This window comes from Paramormyrops kingsleyae, chromosome 4, assembly GCF_048594095.1.
Source record: "Paramormyrops kingsleyae isolate MSU_618 chromosome 4, PKINGS_0.4, whole genome shotgun sequence".
In the NCBI taxonomy this organism is placed as follows: Eukaryota; Metazoa; Chordata; class Actinopteri; order Osteoglossiformes; family Mormyridae; genus Paramormyrops; species Paramormyrops kingsleyae.
This window is the reverse complement of record NC_132800.1, coordinates 45,149,292-45,155,399: the sequence shown is the minus strand read 5'-3', so window position 1 is coordinate 45,155,399 and position 6,108 is coordinate 45,149,292.

Genomic DNA, 6,108 nt, shown 5'->3' with positions numbered 1-6,108 from the left:
TTGTAAAATAAAGAACAATAAATAAATAAAATTAAGAATATGTGCTTTAAGTGCTTGATTCTGGGGCTTTTCTGAGATTCAGTGCTGACTAACCGGAATTGTAAATAAATTAAAGTCAAAATGTTGTTTTGAAATGTTTTGCCCACCAAACATGCACAGTGACCTGAGAACAGGGAGAAACATGGTTTTTACTAAGTCATCCTGGGAGTTTAAGGTGCCTGTTTCATGCTGCAGAACACTGACAGAATCACCCCATTTCCACCCCGTGATCCACACGCCTGATCACAGGAATAATTCTGTCACATAATTACATATAAATGGTCATTTTGATGGACCCTGTATTGTGCTGCACAGACTCCTTCATGTCCCCAAACCCTCAGCCTTTCTCTGGTCCTTTACTGGATCCATCTATTATACTGTAGCTGTAATCGGGCCTTAAAAGTTACACCCAACAAGGCCCAAGCCCAACAGAATTTGGCCAGATCCCGACAAGTACATTTTGATTGACAGCGTTTTAAAAGCCTGAACCTGTTTACAGCCCGACATTATTCAAATGTGCGCACACACACAGCTCGTTTGCCTTTTGTCAAGAATGAGTCATTTATACATTTTTTAACATCATTTATTCATGACTAACATAGGCTATAGGTCACTTGTGTAGGAATTATTAGCTCAGGTAATTTTTAATATCTCCACCAATATGTTTGAAATTAATTAAAGTTTAATTAATTATTATTTAATGCTGATTATTAACCAATCGTTATGCCGAATGGTCGGCTCCTCCAAACTCAATTGCGGTATCCCTGTGAGTCTGTTAATGTGAGACTTAAATGGGATTCACTAATTACCAGTATCGCTAAGTAACCTGGGTTAGAAGGCTCGTCCAGCGAGCTGCATCACCAGGTAATGTAAACGATTGGTAGCGAAGCTCCCCTCACGGCCGATGAGAGAGAGTCTCGCGATGTTTCAGGCGAGTTTGAGGTTCAGAGCGTGTAGCAAGATCGCATAGAGGCAGGGACTATTGTGAACACTCAATGACGGAGGCTGAAGTTGTGTAAAAGACATGCATTTATTCCTAGCTAACACTACAACAAACATAAGACAGACATTACACCTAACACAAACAACAAACACGAAATAAGGGAATAAAACAAACGATGTAATTATGAAAATGCAATGACCGGATTTAAATGAGTAACCTTAAATGGGAAATACTGTTCTGCAAGTGTGACGCCTACAAATATAGAGTCACAATTTGTTATGTATTATGTGTTTCTTTTGGGGTAAATTGACTATTTCAATGTATTTTCTTTGTGGGATTTGATGTGCTGCAGTCCCCCAATTCCACCACAAGAGGGAGTATCCTCGAAACTTAGCAGTAGTTGTGGTGAACAAAGCTGGGCTTCCGTCCCTCAGATAGAGGATAGCCCGCTGAGTGAACACAACAGATGACTTTTGTCTGTTCTTTCCTGTATGAAACAGGTTAGTATTGTGTTTGAATTCACCGCAATGTGGATGAAATGACTTCTAATATCTTCGGGAGATTGTAAGAGAAAAGTTAGAAATAGAAACGGTTTGTTGGGAACTTTATGGGGCACAGCGCTAAAGTTTATTTTGCCGTGGGGAGATAAGATGTACTGATGAAGTTTTTTTTTGTTTGTATATAGCTCCTGGATATTTCTATTTCACTTCATTCATGTGATCTTGTTCTTTAATTAATTCATTGTAAAGTGTTAATGAGATTAAAAGGTTAAATGTTAAGTTGTGTTTGGTTAAAAAGACTGACTGTTGAAACAGTAATCACTTTAAGTGTTCAGGCAGTAATAAGAGAGAAGCTGTGCCAAGCTAGCTTAAAAGAAACAGAGGGGGCTGATTAAAGCAGCATGAGTAAAGTGTGTGTGAGTACACAGTAAGAGTTTATCCACTGATGGGAATGACCTATATGGGAATGTATGTGTGTTAAATGCAATTGATAGTAGCAGTAAGTTAACTGTGGAGTATTGATGTGTATTGGATGTTATATGTTGCATGGTGGAGAGAAATAAAAAAAGCCCTCAGATAGAGGATAGCCCGCTGAGTGAACAGATAACTTTTGTCTGTTCTTTCCTGTATGAAACAGGACACATACTCTGTATACAGGCGACTCATGTTTGAGGTCTGTAACACAAGCAAGCACAGTTTGTGGAAACACGACCCTAAAGGCTTATAGCATGTTAACAGAACAGCTTAAGTAGTTAGAATGAAAGGAAGTTGGTTTACTTGGTTGAAGGGGGGGGGGGGGCAGTTGGCAGTTGGCAGTTGATGGCAGAGCTGCTGAGCTGATGGCACTCAGAAAGGCGCGGCGTTTGGAGCAGTGGAGTGGAGCCCCTTTGGATTCTCTCTCCTGGTGAAGCTTTGTCTTGGGTGCTGTTCTCTGTTCAGCTGGGCCTTCACCGGAGGACTTCTTGTGGGCTGTTTCCTGTATGAAACAGGACACATACTCTGTATACAGGCGACTCATGTTTTTAATCAGCCCCCTCTGTTTCTTTTAAGCTAGCTTGGCACAGCTTCTCTCTTATTACTGCCTGAACACTTAAAGTGATTACTGTTTCAACAGTCAGTCTTTTTAACCAAACACAACTTAACATTTAACCTTTTAATCTCATTAACACTTTACAATGATTTAATTAAAGAACAAAATCACATGATTGAAGTGAAATAGAAATATCCAGGAGCTATATACAAACAAACAAAAACTTCATCAGTACGGCCGCCATCTTATATGCATGGGTCGGATAAGCCTGTGCATATCTAGTAAAGTGGTCTACAACAACCAGGATGTATTGGTAACCTCCTCTGCTAGGTTCCAGGTGGAGATAGTCAATGGAGACAAGCTCCATCGGGGAGCTTGTGCTAATGCTGGACATTGGGGCTCTTATGTGAGTGACTGGCTTCTTTTGCTTTATACATGGGCACTGTCTGGTAACATAAGCTTCAATTTCACGCCTCATGTATGGCCAGTAAAATCTTTGCCTTGCCAAGTTGAGGACCCTTTCAGTCCCGACATGGCCCATGTCGTTGTGTAAGTGTCTGAGTACCAGTGGTTTAAGGCTGGTAGGTAGGACTAACTGACGTCTCTCTCCAGTCTTACGATACAGAATTCCGTCCTCAACATGGAGCTTGGTCCATTCATGCATCATTTTTCTGACTGTACCTGCTGCACCACGTTTCATGTCATCTGTGAGAATTTGACTAGAACCTTTCATTTTTAGGATCTCACCAATCACTGGATCTGTCCTTTGGGCCTTTTGCAGCTCAGCAGGGTCAATGGGTTGTATGGGTTCCACACTGCTTAATTCAGCCTGTGTGCTTTGTGACAGGGCTATGGCAGCAACCCATGCAATGTCTCCGTCCTTGTCCACCTTACAGCCTTCCCATGTGGCAGTGACAGTTTCTCTAGGCAGCTCTTCTGTACACTTTGAGACAAATGCGTAAATGTCGAGTGGGCATCGAGACAGGGTGTCTGCGTCGACATTTACTTTGCCAGGTCGGTAGCGTATGTCAAACCGGAAATCGGACAGTTCACCCACCCACCGAAAGCCTACAGCATTCAACTTGGCAGTCCGCATGAAATACGTCAAGGGATTATTGTCTGTGAAGATGGTGAAATGTGGGGCGTCGAACAAGTAATCCCTGAATTTATCGCAGACGGCCCACTTGAGAGCGAGAAATTCAAGTTTTCCTGAGTGAAGCTTGTAATTTCTTTCGGCTGGTGTGAGTGTCCTTGAGCCGTATCCGATTACTCGGAGCTTACCGCCTTGGTACTGGTAAAGGACTGCTCCCAGTCCTTTATCAGAGGCATCCGTATGGAGTACGAATGGTAGCTCGAAGTCTGGATAAGCAAGAACCGGGGGGTTAACCAACATGTCAATTAGCTTGCACAGTGTCTCGTGGTGTGTCTCAGTCCAGCGGACTGGGGTCTTGGAGGGTAGTTGGGTGCCCTTTCCCTTCCGTCCCCCACCCCTCCCCTGGGACTGCTCTGGGATAGTTTTCGACTGCAACAGGTCATAGATGGGTTTCGCCAGTCTTGAGAAATCTTGGATATATGAGCGATAATAGCTCAAAAACCCAACAATTCTCCTCACTTCTCCGACAGTAACGGGTTTTTCCTTTGTCAGTGCATACACTGCCCCCAGGTCCTTTGGATCGATGCGCACGCCCTCGGCCGAGACCAAACGACCTACATATCGAACCTCCCGCCTGAACAGGTCGCATTTTGTGGGCCTGAGTTTAACCCCATGGTCCTGCAGAGCTCTCAGGACCTTCCTGAGTCCATCCACATGCTCCTCGAATGTACGAGCATAGCACAGAATGTCATCCAAATATGGAATGCAACATTCATCTCGCAGGGGGGAGAGCATCTCTTCCATGCTGCGTTGAAATGCAGCAGGTGCGTTTGTCAGCCCAAACGGAATACGCACCCACTCATAAAGACCCCAGGGGGTAATGAATGCAGTAAGGTGGCGTGACCCCTCTACTATAAACCCCTGGTGGTACACCTTCCCTTGGTCAAGAATGGAAAACCAACTGTACCAGCCCAGGGTGTCTGTGAGGTCTTGGATTCTCGGTAAAGGGTGGCGGTCTGGGATGGTGCGCTGGTTCAGGAGACGGTAATCGATACAGAGTCTGAGCGTACCATCTTTCTTACGCACGCAGACGACAGGTGCTGAGTAAGGGGATCTAGACTTCACAATCCACCCTCTTGCCAAGAGGTCTTCAATATATTCTTTTACCTCCTTATAAAGGGGCTTGGGGATGGAGGTATAGGATTTCTGAATGGGAGTATTGTCATTAAGTGTGATAGACATTTCCAAGTTCTTTATACACCCCATATCATTGTCGTATCGTGCGAATGCTCCTGACTCCTCTCGCAACATTTCCTTCACCATTCCCTGCTGGTCCTCGTTTAAGTGGCTAATGTCAACAGGTGGGTCCCATGGTTCCACCCCGTCTCTCCTGCCACCTTTGTTCAGCTGAACTCTGGGGCCATCATCACCATCAGCTCTGGGAGTGACACTTATCATGGCAGGGCCGAGCTCACCAGTTTGCACCACTCGGACTACCGATTCGATGCTCCCTAGTGGGGTTTTGCAGGGCAGAGTCACATCATGTTTCATGTGGTTACCGATGGGGACTCGCACATAGGGGACTTTTGCTTGGCAAATCTCTATGAGGCTGTTACCCATATCGAGCTGTTGCAACTGAGGGTTAATCTCACTGGGTTCAAAGAGCACGAGTGCCTTTGATGTGTTAAATGTGGGTGGTATTCTACACTTAACATACCTGACCTGGCCAGCTGGAATGACCACATCATGTGACCCAACCTTCAGCACACCCTGACTAAGGTCAACCTGATTGGTGGATTTGGTTTGTATGAGGCTGACTAGTGTGGTGGCTTTGTCCTGTTGTAGGCCCATCGCACTGCGAATGAGGCTCACAAGGGTGGGGATGAGATCGACATCATCTTCTGATCCCAAGATCAGTCACTCGACCACATTGAAACCAATCAGAGGGCGGTTCAAGGGCACGCTACTCACCAGGAAGGGCACTTGTATCACCATGTTTGGATCACTGCTATTTGGGAGGCTCACCATCGCTCCCACCCAACCCTCATATGGCAAAACAGTACCATTGGCAATCAGCACACTGAGATCCTTCTGCCCGATCAGTTCAGCCAATGGCCACAGCTCATGGTCTGGGAGGTATGTCTTCACCCACTGAGGGTCGAGAAGGCTCACTTGAGCACCGGTGTCCATTAAACAGTCTACCTTATAACTGTTAATGTAGCACTTGATTTCACATTTCCTCCCCACTAACCGCGCCACTTTTACCTGTGTTTCGGCCTCTTGGTCGGTTCCTGGACAAGTGACACAATGGGTTTGTACATCAGTCTGGGTTCCCAGTGGTAGCCCTATCTTTGTGGTGCACTGCCACTCTCTATCGCTCAATGCATGTACATCAGCGGAGGGTTGACTTAAATTCTTTGCTCACCACCTTTTAAGACATCCAGCTGCTCTGTGTCCCTCATCTCCACAGATGAAGCAGTGGTTACATGCATCTGTGCCATTT